The following is a 17,672-nucleotide window of genomic DNA, read 5'->3' as shown; positions in this document are numbered from 1 at the left end:
TAAAGGAAGTGGGAATGAAGACAATGAATCCATAAACTTCCAATCTTCCCTACCCAAGAATAAGGAGGAAGTGTCGGAAGACCGGAGAGTGGCAAATGCAACATTTATTCAAAAAAGGGCAGTCTTAATAGATCAGTCAGTTTAACATCAGTGATGAGTATGGTTTTAGAAATAGGTTGGAGGAAATTTCAACAGGCACTCAGAAGACTTTTGAATTAATTAAGGAAAGCTAGGACAAATTGGTAAATGGCAGATAATGCAACAATCACTTTGATATAAACATATGACTTAACACTGGAATACAAAGTTCAATTTTAAAACTGTCAGATGATTCCAAGCTTGGAGATATGGCAAACAACAAGGTGATAACCAATTGACTGCACAGGAGAGAAGACAGGCTTACAGGATGGGCAGACAAATGGTGGTTGAAATTTAATACAAAGAAGTTGGGGTGATGCATTTTGACAAGAAGTGTACAGGAACAGAGGAACCTGAACGTTCAAGCACATTAATCTTTAACATAAATATAAAAAATAGTAGGCCATTTGGCCCTTTGAGCCTGCTCTGCTGTGCAAGCTGATCAGGGCTGATCCTCCAACTCAATGCTTTACACCAACACTTTCCCCAGACTCCTTGACACCTTTAGAGTCTAGAAATCTATTTCTCTTCAAAAGTATATTCAATGGCTTAGTTTTCACACTTCTGTGGCAGAGAATTCAATAGGTTCACCACCTTCTGAGTGAAGAAATTTCTTATCCCAGTCCTAAATAGTCTACTAAGTATTCAGAGACTGTGATAACTTGTTCTAGGCCCTCCAGCAAGAGGAAATATCATCCCTGCATCCAAATTTTAAATGTTTCAACTAGGTCCCACTCATTCTTCTAAATCCCAGTGAATATAGGTCAAATCAATTCAATCGCCCCTCATATGACAGCCCTGCCATCCTAGAAAATAGTCCGGTGAACCTTTGTTGTCCTTTCTTAGATAAGGCGACCAAAACTGCACACAAGGCCTTACCAAGGCCCTCTATAGCTGCAATAAAACATGCCTGAAGTCCTGTCACAACGAAGGCTAACATACCATTTGCCTTCCTAACTGTTTGCTGTACCTGCACGCTTACTTTCAGCGACTGGTACACTAGGACACCCAGTTCTTTTGTACGTTAATTTTTTCTAATGCAACACAATTTAAATAATACTCTTCCATTCTCTTTCTCCATCTGAAGTGAGAAACTTCTCATTTATACAAATTATATTGCAGCTGCAACATTTGCCAACTCACAACTTGTCTAAGTCACCCTGAGGCCTCATAACATCCTCCTCATGTTCCCACCAAGTTTAATGTCATCAGCAAACTTAGAAATATTACTTTTGGTTCCATCATCCAAATCATTGATAAATATTGTGAATAGCTGGTGGCCAAGTACAGATCGCTGCGGGGCCCCACCAGTCATTGCTACTTCAAAAGACCCATTTATTCCTACTCTGTTTTCTGCTAACCAATTCTCAATCCATGCCAATACATCATCCCCAATCCCAGGTGCTTTAAGTTTGCACACTATTCTCTTATGTGGGACTTTATCAAAGACTTTCTGGAAATCCAAATGCAGCATATTTATTGCTTCACCCTTATCTTTCCTACTGGTTACATACTCAAAAAACTCCAGGAGGTTTGTCAAACATGATTTTCCTTTCATAAATCCATGTTGACTTTGTCTAATCCCATTAATATTTTCAAAGTATCCTGTTATCACATTTTTTATACTAGACTCTAGCATTTTCCCTACTATTGATATTAGGCTAACTGGTCTGTAAATATTGATTTTCTCCCTCCTTTTTTAAATAATGGGGTTACATTTGCCACTCTTCAATCAGCTGGACCTGTTCCAGAATCTACAAAAATTTTGGAAGATGACAACCAATGCGTCCACTATTTCCATGACCACCTCCATTAGTACCCTGGAATGTAGGTATTTGGAGGTGACATGTTGAGAGAGTAGTGAACAAAACATGTGGGATCTTGGGTTCCATAAATACAGATGTTGAACACAAAAGCAGGAAAGTGATGCAGAATCTTTGAGAAAGCTCTGCTTAGCTCACAGCTAGGGTATATAATACAGCTTGAGTCACTACATTTTAGGGTGGAAGCAAAGGACCTGGAGAGGATATTTGCCAGAATGGGGATAAACAATTTTAGCTACAAGGTTAGGTTGGAGATGATGGGAGTGTTCTCTTGGGACAAAATGAGATTTGGGGAGATTTGATAGAGGTGAACAAGATAATGCCAGGGTTAGGGAAGTAGATAAAGAAATGCTGTTCCCACTCACTAGGACTGAGTGATATTGTACAATGACTAAGGAACACAGAATAAGGTTTTGATGAGAGAGGCCGAACTTTTCATGCAAAAAAGTGGTAATGATCTTAACACACTGCCTATGAGATTTATGGAAGAGAAGGCAATTTTAGAAGGAAATTGGATGGTTATTTGAAAATAAACTTTTAGAGTTACAGGGATAGAACAGGGTCTGATTGCTCTACAAAGTGCTGGCATCGACTTGATGGTCTCTTTCAGACCCTCAATGTCTAGTTTTTGATGTGATTAAAAGATTTTTAGCTAATCTTTATCGTTCAAAGACATTTGGCCTATTGCAGTTATATTGATGTTAACCATTCAATTTTATTTACTTGAATTTCACGACTCTGCCCCTTTTACAGATGCTTTCATATTCACCAACTTCATTGCTCATCTATTTCCCTTTAAGGCCATAGTTTCTGCCTCAATAGGCACTGGTGATGAAGCATGCCAGGTTCTAATAATAGAATGAAAATATTATACCTAATTGCCCCCAATACTTTGTTCATGCTAAAGCGTAACTCATCAGTTTTCCAACCTTAGAATAAACCTTTTATTTAAGTGTTCATTTTAAGTCCCAATTCTTCATGTCTTTCTTAGCTGCAATCACTCATTCCTTCTGGTGGTCTTTTCTGTACCTGTTTCATGGCTCATGGTGACTAGTGGAGTGCCCCAGGGGTCGGTGCTGGGGCCTCAGCTATTTACCATTTATATAGATGATCTGGAAGAGGGAACCGAGTGTAGGGTGTCGAAATTTGCTGATGACACCAAGATTGGTGGAACGGCAAATTGTGCGGAGGGTGTGGAGAGTCTACAGAAGGATCTAGATAGGTTGGGCGAATGGGCCAGGAAATGGCAAATGGAATTTAATGTTGGCAAGTGTGAGGTGGTCCACTTTGGTAGGAATAATGCTGGAAGGATTAGTACTTACGTGGCGAAAAACTGCAGCAGGCGACGATGCAGAGGGACCTCGGGGTCCTTGTGCATGAGTCGCAAAAACCCAGCTTGCAGGTGCAGCAGGTGGTCAGGAAGGCGAATGGGATGCTGGCCTTCATAGCGAGGGGGATTGAATATAAAAGTAGGGAGGTCTTGCTGCGGCTGTATAGGGCATTGGTGAGGCCGCAGCTGGAGTATTGTGTGCAGTTTTGGGCGCCGCACTTACGCAAGGATATTTTGGCCTTGGAGGGAGTGCAGAGGAGGTTTACTAGGCTGATGCCAGAGTTGAGGGGGTTGAGCTATGAGGAGAGGCTGAATAAATTAGGCTTGTACTCGTTAGAGTTTAGAAGAATGAGGGGAGATCTCATTGAGACGTATATGATGATGAATGGGATGGATAGGATAGAGGTGGAGAGACTCTTCCCGCTCAGAAAGGACAGTAGGACTAGGGGGCACAGCCTCAAGATAAAGGGGGGGCGGTTTAGAATGGAGTTGAGGAGGAACTTCTTCACTCAAAGGGTGGTGAATCTCTGGAATTCTCTGCCCGTTGAAGTGGTGGAGGCTACCTCGCTAAATATTTTTAAGACACGGGTTGATGGGTTTCTGATAAGAGAGGGGAATTAAGGGTTATGGGGAGAGGGCGGGAATGTGGAAATGAGCCACGACAGATCAGCCATGATCTTACTGAATGGCGGGGCAGGCTCGAAGGGCTAGATGGCCTACTCCTGCTCCTATTTCTTATGTTGTTATGTTCTCTCCTGCCCTTTCTTCTGTCTAATGATCTCTCAGATTTTAGGAACATACGAACATCAGATTTGGGAGCAGAAGTTGACAACAAAGCCTTTTGAGCCTACTTCATCACTCAATAAGATCATGGCTAATCTGATTGTAGTCTTACTCTACTTTCCTGTGTGCACCCCCCAACAACCCTCGATTCCTTTGTCTATCAAAAATCTATCCAACTCATCTTTGAATAAATTCAAAGACCCAGTTTCCACTGCTTTCTGAGGAAGATAATTCGACAGAATAATAAACCCTAAAGAAAAAACATTCTCCTTCTCTCCGCCTTGTTCTTCAATTGTGACAGAACAATACACAATGAGAGAATTTGTGCTTGAGGCAAAATGTTTGTTTCATACTGTGCCACATGATCCTCTTCCTAACTTTGAATAGCTCTATCATCAGCACCAGTAAATGCTCTCCAAGTCTTGTACTTTTACCTTCATGTTGAGTTTAACATCCTATCTTGACAAGATACAAATTTGGAAATCCAAAATTGCAAACGCAATGTTGGCTGATTTTATCATTTAAGAACAGGATGTTAGAAGATATCAGACTAACCAATATTCAAAATGCCAGTGTGAATACAACAGTTCACAGTTGTTAATTGGTTATAATTTCTCAGGCTGCACTCCATATCAACATACTACGTTAAAATTTTTAATTGCCTGTCTCGTCCAACCTTTCTCTCACAGGCTGGGTGAGATTCAAGCAATGCAACAGTTTCCTGACTCAGCATGAAGTGCAAAAGGAGGGAGCAGAGGACATGCCCCCTTTACAAGCAAGTTCAAATATCCCATCAAAAACAATAGGCCAGGGAGAAGTTAAGTGAATGGGATGGGGCTTTTGACATGGGAGGGAGTCAGAACCAGTGGTGGTTGGGGTGGAGTTCTGTGTGTTTAAAACATTTATGCTGAAGTTAGAAATGTTACTTTTTCTAAAGTAACCATTAGTCTCACAGGCAGAACCATCTTAAAATAGCAATTTAAGTCACTTTTTCGGATGGAACCTCAAAGGGATTCCCCAGCACATCAGACACTGAGAAGCCAGGAAGTTAGGGGTCATTATGTTGTCAGTAGCCATCAACATACCTTGAACATTGATGTGTTGCTGGTTTGAGTCCAAGGCAGACTTTCTTTGAGCAGGAATAGCCTAAGAAAAGAAATATACGATTATACATTGCTCCCACTGACAGGCCATCTTCTTGCAGTTTAGGTATTGATATTTTGATGGAACACGCAACACATGCTCAGCAATCCAGTTATTACATTTGCTTGTGTGGACAACAGGTAAAACTGGATGACATAGTAATATAAACAAAACGTCAGGTCAGCTTAGGAGTAGAATTTTTATCTTATTCGGAAGGAGTAGGCTTCAAATCCAATACCAGGGTCTGAGCACATAATTTAGGCAGTACTGAAGGAGTGTTATAATGCTTTCCTGATGAGATGCCAAACAGAGGCTCTGGCTTACCCATGACAATTCAAAATTCATGATGTGGGTATGCCGGCGTTGGACTGGCGTAAACACAGTAAAAAGTCTGACAACACCAGGTTTTAGTCCAAACGATTTATTTGATAATAGACTCACAAGCTTTCGAGGTTTCCCTCTTCGTCAGGTGAATGGAGAGTTCTGGCCTCAGACAGAGCATATAAAGCACAGACTGTGCTTTACATGCTCTGTCTGAGGCCAGAACTCTCCATTCACCTGACGAAGCGGGAAACCTCGAAAGCTTGTGAGTCTATTATCAAATAAATCGTTTGGACTAAAACCTGGTGTTGTCAGACTTTTTACTGTGAATTCAAAATTCAGCAGAGTTGTCTTGGCCGATACATATAGCTCACTGTTAATATCACAAAACTATTAATCCAGGAACCCAGCTAATGGTCTGGGGACTTGGGTTCAAATCCCACCATGGCAGATGGTGGAACTTGAATTCAATAAAAAATATCTGAAATTAAGAATCTACCGATGACCGTGAAACCATTATCAATTGTTGGAAAAACCCATCTAGTTCAAGAACGTCCTTAAGGGAGGGGAATCTGCCATCATTGCCCGGTCTGCCCCACATGTCAATCTAGAGCCACAGCAATGTGGTTGACTCTTAAATGCCCTTCAAGGGCAACTAGAGTTAGGCAAATGCTGGCCAGCTAGTAATGACCATATCCCAAGAATGAATAAGAATAACAATGCCATAATACATTAATACACCATTATCTGATTGGGACCATTTTTTGCTTGAAACCAATTACTATACATGGAAAGAAATTATTTGCCTGTAACATGCTTTTGGATTTGCCAATAAATACGAAAGCATACGTAAGTGCATGGGATCAGCATTATAAAAGAAACTAAACTTAAATAAATACCACCTGAATCAACACTACAAAAATTGTGTTACTTAAGCATTTACTGCCCAATGCTGCTTTAAGTACCTATAGCCCCGAGAACACCGTACGGATTAACTTGACAGTTATCTTTTAAGCAACACAATGCTTTGATTGAAAATTGCTAACTTGGCTTTGTGTGAACTAGTGGATGTTAGGCCTCTAAGATCGGTAACAAATGTTTTAACTCTTTGACTACTGGCTGGCTTGGAAAAGTTCCCAGCCCCTAAACCAAACTGTATTTTTAGCCGCCAGGCTCATTCATTGAGACAAATAAACACAGTAATAATACTAAAACATCAGAACAGTTTAGAGTACAATTAAATCAAAATGGTAAATACCATCTCAAAGGAAAATACGACATACTATTCTCTTTCATTCACTTTCCTTACTCATTGATTGTGTTTTCAATTCAGTTTAACCTTATACCAACCAATAATCTCCTCAATATTTAAGATCAAAAGATCTCAATAGCCTATTTTTTTGCCTATTCTTTGGGGGGTGGTGGAAATTACCATTTGAATAGTTTATGCTGACTACAAATTCAGCCAATAAAAGTAAAGAAACTTTGCAGATTGAGACATCACAACCATATCAACCTTTGATGCATCTTCCCACACAAACAGTAAACTCATGCTGACCCTTAACCCCCAAAAGGGCATGAACATGCAAGAAAATTCATCTTAATTCTGCTGGTGCAAAGACCATATTTGTAACTCTCCCCTCACTAAATAACTGCAAAAAAGCATTCTTTGACTAAGTTCCAGCACTGATCATTTGACTGTAGGAAACAATAATTATTTTCTTCCTTCCCCATGTTAAAAGTTTTGAAAGAATAATTCTAACAGATCCATAAAGCCACATCACATCTGAGAGAATTAGAAAACAAAGCAAAATATTAAAGGATGCATCAGGCCTGTTAACCATTCATCCCCTCAAGTCTCTTCAATAAAAAACACAGGAATGATTGACCAAATAGCCTAATTTCTACAGTTAATAAATGCAGTGCAAATTTGTAAACTTTTTTTTACCCCTTTTATTCACAGGTTGTGTTGGAGCTGACATATAAAGGGCTGGTGGCAATCTCAAAATGTCCTCACATTAGAGCTAACAGCCAGGTATGAAGCTTGATCTACATTGTTTGATCTAGTGACTCAGGTCAGTCTCATTACACCCCATACCACAACAATAACTTGCACTTTAACATAGTAAAATATCCCAAGAAGTTTCACAGGTGCATTATCAAACAACATTTAACATATCGCCATATAGTATGCCATTTGCACAGATGATCTAAAGTTTGGTCAAAGAACTAAGTTTTTAAGAAGCATCTCAAAAGGACAAATGGAGAAGACTAGGGAGAGAATATCAGAGCCTAAGGCCTAGTCAGCTAGAAGCATAGACTCCCAGGTGATCAAACAACTTCCCACTTCACCAGTATGGCTTTGTACAATGGACTATTGTGACCCATGATGTTGCTCATCCTGGTATGAACATAAAGACAGTTTTGTATTATGGACTCAGTTCCAAAGGAGCTGGATTTCAAGGTGTTATTATGCTGGTGTCAATAGTGTGTTTACACTTAAGTTCCTGAAACTTAGGTCTCATGCAGCCAGGTTAACCTTAATTTAATGCTGCCGTATCTGCTAAATTCAATATTTCAGAAACATGTCTTGAAACATACCACCAACACCGTGATACAAAGGAAATTAGCAGTAGGAAACGCTATGTAAGGGAGTATTTTTCATTTAAGTATGCATATCTGTAATATATTCTTCTGCACTTACTATTGATTAAATTATTTTTGTTACTGATACACCATCTAGATCAAAGACAGGCTGCATAAGCCTGGTTCTGAATTTACCAAGTTATGCCAAGGAATTTTCTCACAATCCCGATGGATCAGTCACAGAATGGATTAAGAAAGAAAGAAAATAAACAGATTGAAAAGATTGCCAAATGAGTCCATCGCATGCCCTAGCTCTACCCTTTAAGGTGGTGGGTGGGAAAAGGCACACTATTAAAGTACCAAATTGCTCACATTAGCCACATTGTGTACATTTGCATGCTACACTCCAGATCGGAGTGGAGCCAGTGGAAAGGTACCTGAGGCACAATCTTTGTTCCAATATACTTCATTCTTCCCCAAATAGGCACAAGAACACTGCCCCATCCAAAATCACAGCATTTTACTCCTGGTAGCTTAACACTGGGAGGAATACCATGGCTTTCTTGGCAGACCATTAATTAAAAACTACGATTTTAAAAAAGCATCACGAATAAAAATGCAGTGCACTGTAGGCCTTTGTATAAAAGATAACTTCTAACCAGACAGGTCACATACCAAAAACTATGTCTATCAAGTTCAAGTAGAGAAAACAGCAAGCGTAACCTGCATTAGCATGTTAATAGCACACAGCACCTACTGGAACAAAGCATTTCTCCTGCAAACGGCCATCTCTCACATTCTGAAGGCCAAAGGCAGCTGCAGCTTCCCGTGTGGATGCCAAACAATGGAGCACAGTGAATGGTTGCTGCAGCAATGAACGTGACCTTTGCAGTTTTGTCGTAGATTCCGGCACCGGCAGTCACGCAGCTAAGTTCAAAGAATTTAACCAAGAGGAGATTTTTTTTTTAATTCCACGGCATTAGGAGCAGACTACTCACCAGAGAAGTAGACGTACTGACTATGTTTCACCCTAGGAGCTTAGGAATTCAAGATAAAAATTATGCAGACATCACAATTCGCGCAAGCCTGCCCTAGCTACCTCTGCCACTTCACCGTCCCCCTTGCTTTAAAAGGCAGGTAGTCAACAACACTGACAAAAATCATAAATGTAAACTTGCGTAAAACACGAGCATGAATGGCAACAGAATAAAAATCTACAACTAGAAAGGGGGGTGGGGGAATAAAAGCCACACAAGACAGCTGCTCCCTCTACAGAAACAAACATGGCGGCAGACTGACCCCCAGCGACTTTGACATTCAGCGTTCGACCAATTCCCAGCTTACAATTCAAAGCACACTCTTCTCAGCAATGAGCCACTAATTAGCTGCTAGCTTCTGCTATTGTGAGCAACAATAACTCCTTTCAAATCTTTGGACAGTAATGCAGGATCATGCAGAATATTCACACAAACACACACTCATACTCCTTAAGAGTAGCTGCTTCAACGCCAACAACATTCACAATGCATAAAGCTCAGAAACATCCTGCTGCTTAATTAAGCAGCATGACGCTAATCACTTGTATGCAAAAATGTCCGAGAATTAATTGCATCAGATTTAAACAGTATAAAAAAGTGAAAGTCTGCAGGAACAGATTTATTCACCTATTCCAGCTTTTCAGGAAATACCAATGGCGTCCAATCTCAGCTACGGTTGTAATAGATGGCATTGCTTCAAGCATGTGTGCACAACCTCTGCAACCTTGGGGTGAACTACATCCTCCTTGGAATACAGGGAAATTAACAGACGGTGTATTTAGTTCCTGAACAATAACCCTTCTTTATACTGTATTTATATTAAAATACTGTATTGTGCTAAACACAACCTCATCACTAAGGTTTTAGTGAGCTGCATTTTTAAGATAGCACCCCTAGTGTAAAATCAACTATATTGACACCAGAATATGTCAATTCATTTCTGTAGTATGAGTGAAACCTTTTGTCAACAGATCAGTTGACTTCCGTATGCAGGGCTTTTTGTTCAGTTATTGTAATAAGATTTTGAATCTGGACCACTCTACCATTCTTCAATTAGACTCCTTTTGTATTACTTGCACTTTGTAAGTCACAAGCTACACACAGAATATAGAGATCTTTTGTAAGATGTGAAAAGTCATTTTTAACTTGGGAGAGAATGCACGATGTCAAAATATAGTATTGCACCTCTGTTTTAAATCATAGAATCCTTACAGTGCAAAAGGAAGGTTTTTGGCCCATTGAGCCTGCACCAACAACAATCTTGCCTAGGCTCACTGCCTGTAAACGCACATATTTACCCTGCCACTAAGGGGCAATTTAGCATGGCCAATCTATCCAACTTGCACACCTTTCGAACACGGGTCCCCGGCACTGTGAGACAGCAGTGCCACTCTGCCATCATGCTGCTTCTTCACGAAATGAGCATTTGATCTCAAAAAGGGACAACATTCTAAACAACATACCCCTCAATGCCGCCTTACTGAAAGTTTCAGGACAGTATTCCCAAGGGAACAACTGTGACGGGGAGAGGGAACTGAAAGCAAGAGAGAAAACTACAAAAACAATCCAGGGAGTGTTGTAAAAAAATTGATGAAATCACCAATCTTGCAACTCCCTGCCTAACAGCACCACAGAAAATGCAGTGGTTCTAAACAACAGCTCCCACCACGTTCTCAAGGAAATTAGGGATGGACAATAAATACTGACCTAGCCAGCAATACCCATATTCCTCGAAAGAATGGATAAAAAAAAATACCTTCTAGAAAAAAGTCTTGAACTTCTTAATGAACAACTTATTGGGACATCAATAATGACACAATACAAAAAAAAATTAAAAATTGATTTGAGTTAGAACAGATTGCAGCTAGTTGCTGCACATCTTTCCTCACCCTCGGGTGCTTCATGGCTACCCAATTGTTCTTACATAATAGTGACCCAGCATGGTGTAATGAGAGCTAGTGCACAAATCCAAGAATATAGAGATCTATACACAGACCTCTCATGGACAAGGCATGGAGTACAAGCCAGGAACACTGTCCCAAAAAAGGATGGAAAACTTGATGGCAACTTATGCCAGAAGAGTCACCTCCCTACAGTTCCACAGCAGCACTAATAACCATTTTGGGGCAAATCTGCTTTCTGCCCTTTCAGACTCAAGTTAAGGAAAAGCAGAATCCATATCAACAGGCCAAAATCCAGTTGCTCCTATTAAGCATTTAATTGTGTGTAACACTTCCAGTAGAGAATAAAAAAGGTTTAATGCACTAGCATTGTTCCACTACAGTGCTTAGCATAGGAGTAAAGCGCACTTGATCACCATAGCCAACTAAATGAGTTATGATGCCTTTGTCACTTGTCCAATAAAAACAACCAAAATACTATTTCTCTAATATTACAAAATGGGTTCTGCATGTCCTGGTAATACCCATCAGAGAAAAAAGTTCCACTGTACCAGTCATATAATATTCTCACTTCAGTTCCCATTAACAATCTTTCTCTACATCACACTATCTGTACTGCATGCTGCACAACAACCAGACTTCATTTAAATCTTGTTGAGCAATGAAGAGTCAGCAGGAAGGTAACTCACTGACAATAAGTAAATAAAGTGCCAAAAGACTCATCACTTGGTACACAAAAGAAAGAATCAGAAGTGAATGATGTAACTCCCTGGTGTTAAAATACACTACCACAAACTAATCATCCTCCACACTCCACTAGTGCAACACATTTACCATTCAATGATACTAGAGTGCCTCAGTTAGCCTTCAAACCCTTGGAGCAAAACTACACACCAATCATTGTACATGTCTGAACCAACATGAGTGTACATAAGTTAACATTCATTCCACAACTAAATTAAAGGAGATGAGGGCAGCAGCAAATATTAGCACTGGCGAAAGATAAATATTTGCGCTGTCAGTTTGTTTAACTGATGAAAAGCCCCATAAAGTGATTTTACACAAAGGTGTACTAAAAATTAAATGCAGAGATCCAACATTATAAACGGTTTGTACCACAACTTAGTTATTTGATAGTTTTATTCTCAGCAGCAGCTCAATCATTTTTGTAGTCTATATCATCCAAATAGCTGTTAAGTTTCTGTCTAGCAACTCACTCATAAATCATCCTTTTTTCCTCCATAATTCACCCCCATTTAGTTTTTTCACATCAAGAACCATCCTTTACCAGTGACCGAACTACTGCCAAGAGGCATGTGAGACACCCAAGTTACTATTTTTATTAAATGCCAAAATCAGAATTGCAAATGGTGGAGACTCTTAAGCATTATCTTTAGCTGTGTATTATTAGAATATGTTGTTGGAACTGTGTAAACAACAGCAATATTTCCAAAGTATGCTGTCACAGAATGATTCACTAAACTGCTATTGAATGTGTTAATTCCTACCTGATTTATTATGGCCAGTGTCCAGGAACACCTAGTTTAAAAAAAGGTCCCGGGGATTGGTTAAGAAAGGTCAGGCATGGTGGTGTACTCTATTTTGGGCACAAAGAAATCCAGAAATGTTGCACATTTAGCTTCTATTGGTTCACGATTTTTGAAAATTAGCTCTGGAGAACATAGCCTTGTCAATGTGCCTGCTCTCCAGGATTATCGTAGGAGGAGCAGTATTTTGCCAAAATTGCTCATTTTCAAGTGTAATGTTTAATAGTGTAGACAGTCTATCCAAAAACAGGAGATATAACAGGCAAGTCCATTCCTGTCCTCAGGCAACAGTCACCGACTCAAAATTGAAAGCAAGAACACTTGGACATTTTCCCCCTGCCTCAGAGATAGCGAGTTAAATTTTGCACTGAATCTGCCTTTTTATTAGATCACTGAATTGTTGCAGAGTCAGACTTTAGGACATTCTTCCTCTGCATGGTTCAATTTCACTGGCAGTGCATTTGTTAGGAAAATATCAGAAATATCATTCACTTCAAATAGTATCATCAGATGGAACAATTATTTGCTTCAATCTGAATTGGTCACATACTAATTTTTGCACTTATAAAAAATTAATGCAAAAAACAGCAATGGACAGCATATACCATCTTGATTTATCATAAAAGTTACACAAGATTAATTTTACAAGTTTACGGTGAGGAATACTAATTCTTAACTGAAACTTGACTTGACAGATCCACTATAAATAGATGTTTATAAAAACTGCACATCTTACTCCTATCAAGCACAAACATTCGCAGCCTTGGAGCAGTCAGAAAAAAGGTTATTTTTGCAAGCACAGAGCCAAGAAACCCTCCCTGCTAATAAGGGGTTTTTGTACTTATCAACCTCTTATTGTAGTTAAGGAAACATTCAATATCAGCCAAAGTTATACCAAAACATTTGAGCAATCTGAACTCTGAATTCAGTAACACTATCACTGTCAGTTTTAATGAAAGACATATGCAAAATAGCCTTAAAATATGCTACTGTTTATGTGGTGTGTAATTTTGATTAGGTAAATAAAGAGAGAAACTATTTCCTCTGGTGGGGAAGTCCTGAACAACCTTCAAATTAGGTAGGCTGTTCGAGGGTGATGATGTCACCTTTTCATACAAGGGGGTTGAGTCCAGTGTAAATGAAAATTTCAAAACTGAGATTCATAAATTCTTATTAGGTAAAGGCATCAAGATATGCAGAACCAAGAGTAAACAGAGTAAAGACATAGATAGGGCAAGTAGAGTGGTTTTGCTCCTGGGCTAAATCTCCTGAAGGTAGGAAATTAGCAGGGCAATTGTAAATTTGAATTGTTTTTAAAATCTGGAATTAAAAATAATAAATGTTTAGTGTGACCATTAAACCATCAGATTGTTATAAAGATCCAACTGATTCTGAATGAAGTTGCACTGAACTCGGTGTCAACCGTTTCTCTCTCCACAGACACTGCCAGTTGCATTTTTTCAGCATTTATTTCATGATGCTTTTTTTTTAAGAATCCCTATAATGCCATTCAGCCCATCGGGGTCTGCACTGGCTCTCCGAAAGAGCATCTTACCCAGGCCCATCCTGTGCCCTATACCCATAACCCCACACATTTACCCCGCTAATCCCCGTAACTTACACATCTTGGGACACTGAGGGGAAATTAAGCATAGCCATTCCACCTAACCTGCACATCTTTGAACTGTGGAGGAAACTGGAGCACCCAGAGGAAACCTGAGCATCCAGAGAAAACCCCATGCAGACATGGGAAGAACATGCAAATTCCAGTGTCACCCAAAGCTGGAATTGAACCCAAGTCCACGGCGCTGTGAGGCAGCAGTACTAACCACTGCCACCATGCTGCCCATAATATCCAATAATACCCTCTAAATAAGTAAGATTCTGTCCTTCTCATTCTGCCCTATATGTGACTCCCAATCCAATTCACATAGCTGATTACCTGCCCTCTGATCTATTCAGGTGTAACAGATGAACTGCAATGTTTCAAGACAACAGCTTATCTTGTCAAAGGCAATAAATGCCAGCCTTACAACTGCCACACAATTGAATGATTTAATTGAATGGGAGAGCATACTCAAGGGATGAATGTTCCTATTGGCAGCCAATGGACACAGGAGCAATGGATAAATGGAATTTCGATGTGGATATGTCGGCGTTGGACTGGGGTAAACACAGTAAGAAGTCTGACAACACCAGGTTTAAGTCCAACCGATTTATTTGATAGTAAACTCACTAGCTTTCGAGGTTTCCCTCTTCTTCAGGTGAATGGAGAGTTCTGGCCTCAGACAGAGCATATAAAGCACAGACAGTTTACAGATTACTGATTAGAATGTGAATCTTTACACCTAACCTGCTGTTCAAGTCCTAAAGTGGCCGACAATGTGAGTGGAAGGAGCACTGATCACAGGTTAAAGAGACGTGTATTGTCTCCAGACAGTAAAGTAAGTGAGGTTTTGCAAACCCAGGCAAGTCACGGGGGTTACAGATAGTGCAACATGAACCCAAGATTCCTGTTGAGACCAATAGCCAAGATACTGATAGCCAAGTTCCGCACACATGAGAACGGTCTCAACAGGGACCTTGGGTTCATGTTGCACTATCTGTAACCCCCGTGACTTGCCTGGGTTTGCAAAACCTCACTTACTGTACTGTCTGGATTCAATACACATCTCTTTAACCTGTGATCAGTGCTCCTTCCACTCACACTGTTGGCCATTTTAGGACTTGAACAGCAGGTTAGGTGTAAAGATTCGCATTCTAATCAGTAATCTGTAAACTGTCTGTGCTTTATATGCTCTGTCTGAGGCCAGAACTCGCCATTGACCTGAAGAAGAGGGAAACCTCGAAAGCTAGTGAGTTTACTATCAAATAAATCGGTTGGACTTAAACCCAGTGCTGTCAGACTTTTTACTAAATGGAATTTCAGCAGGGATGTGCTGAAGCTTATGGGAGTGGGACAATCGTCCCAAGTTCAATTCTTTCTCCACAATTCCCCAAAACTTATCATAATCTGACAACTCAAATAAAAGGTATTATCATTTTCCATTCCAGCCAAAGAAGGTAAATCAAATAAACCTCCAGTATACCCATCATAGGCCTTCTTTAGTGTAATATTTCCTTTGAGGAACCATTTTGTTCCAAACCGCATTCGGTTCTCTTGAACCATGTTCCTCTGTAAGCAGCAGCCTCACTGATAACCACAGAGTAATTCAGTGCTTTTGCAAAACTGCCAAAGACCAGAAGAAAAGGTAACTAAAAATATTACTTGTCCATTGCTGATGAAAGTACAATTTTAATCTTTTAAAGACAGGTAAATATTATACCTTCACAGCTCTCAAAAATGCCCACAGAACATTAGCAAAAGGATAAATATATCATTTAGTCATTTTTGTGGCCATCTACTTCTCCACCCATTCGTTCCTCAAAATATGTAATGTCCTCTGCTTCAGTCATTCCCTGTAAGAGAGATTTCACAAATTCTTAACAATCCCTGAGCAAAGGGATTTCTGTTAACCTCCAACTCGAAACAAAGGTCTAACATCAAGAACCAAAATTTGTATTGTCCGTGTTTCCTACATGGGAAACAGAAATTTAATTATGAATCAGGATATTAATGATGTACATAAAATCAACTGTCAAAAGCTAGAAGTGTGTTGGTCCACCATTAAGTGCATCTTAATAACGAATCAGCAGCAATTTTAAGCCCTTTTGCTTTTCTGGTTGCATCATTGTATACAAGTATACAAATTTTCTATTGCTGACTGTTGGTAAAGGAGCTGCAATACATCAGGAGCAAGAGATCAGTCAATTTACAACGATTATAACCTTGCCACTGGGTTTATTCAAGAAAATGTACAGGCATTTGCACACTGGTTGAAAATTCACTAATGCCAATACACTCACGCTTAAATCATCTGCAACTTCTCCCATAGCCAATGGCAATTTTTCACCCTAGCAATAAATGGACTCTTCAGATTAAGGATGAAAGTCTCAGAATTTTTTCATGCCCACTAGAGTACTTCATTATGCTGGGAATAATTATCTCCCACACCATGATTTCTGGTCACAAGAGTTTTTTGCTTCCTTGTTCAGGAGCCAGAGTGCACTTATCCAAGTTCATTTTCAAGTCCACTAGTCAATCACATTACTCAGTGAATCAAAAGCTTAAAAATCCCTGACATAATTAACAGTTGGAGTCAAAATCATGGGGTCATAGAGGTTTACAACATAGAAACAGGCCCTTTGGCCCAAGTTGTCCATGCCACCCAGTTTTTAAACCACTAAGCTAGTCCCAATTGCCTGTATTTGACCCATACCCCTCTATACTCATTCTACCCATTTAACTAAGTGTTTTTTAAAAAGACAAAATTGTACACACCTCTACTACTGCCTCTGGCAGCTTATTCCAGACACTTACCATCCTCAGTGAAAAAAGTGCACCCTGGACCCTTTTGCATCTCTCTCCTTTCACATTAAATTTATGCCCTCTAGTTTTAGACTCCCCCTACCTTTGGAAAAGAGCCTTACTGGACCCATTTACTGAGTTCTCCACAATCACTGTTCTGTGGTCCTTCCTGATTTTTGACTTTGGTTTCTCTGCCTTTCACTTTTCCCCTTACTGCCTTTTGTTTCTGTCCCCACTTTACTTTCCTCTGGTTTCCAGCACCAGTTCCCATCCTGTGTCACATTAGTTTAAGTTCAGTCACATGTTAGCATATTCAGGTTTCCCCAGCTGCCTTGGAGTAAAATTTAATTTGATTTTTGTGAATAAATAATAAAACTTTGTTTTGCTGACCAGGTGTAGCCTGAGCACTCATTACTTATTCCAATCAGGGCAATAATAGAGATGGCATCACTGGGCACCATGATTAATAGAATAAAGGATGAAAAGGTTAACCAGCACCCATGGCAATACTATCCAGTGAGTCATGCTGGAACACGTGTACACACAATGACAGACTAAGCTCAGTTATAATTTCCCCACCAGCAAACTGTTTTCTGAGGCTCAATTTTGAATTTCATGCACATAAAATGGCCATTTGAGGGAGGTTTCACCCATC

General features: G+C 39.8%; 1 protein-coding gene across 2 annotated transcripts in view; it reads right to left on the bottom strand.

Annotated features, from left to right (window-relative positions):
* Positions 1 to 17,672, bottom strand: part of dicer1 (dicer 1, ribonuclease type III) — a 120,565-nt gene that overhangs the window by 90,311 nt on the left and 12,582 nt on the right. Inside the window, exons 1-2 of one of the 2 annotated variants that reach the window (XM_080202188.1) lie at positions 9,789 to 9,810; positions 5,160 to 5,220 (exon numbers count right to left, since the gene is read on the bottom strand). The gene's annotated coding sequence lies outside the window, so the exon portion shown is untranslated. Of the gene's footprint in view, positions 1 to 5,159; positions 5,221 to 9,788; positions 9,811 to 17,672 lie in introns of those variants that run through there. The other variant, XM_080202187.1, reaches the window with a different exon arrangement.

Source organism: Carcharhinus amblyrhynchos, chromosome 14 (genome assembly GCF_965287045.1).
Source record: "Carcharhinus amblyrhynchos chromosome 14, sCarAmb.v2.hapA, whole genome shotgun sequence".
In the NCBI taxonomy this organism is placed as follows: domain Eukaryota; kingdom Metazoa; phylum Chordata; class Chondrichthyes; order Carcharhiniformes; family Carcharhinidae; genus Carcharhinus; species Carcharhinus amblyrhynchos.
Note: the sequence above shows the minus strand (reverse complement) of the source record. Positions and strands in the feature narration are given on the sequence as shown.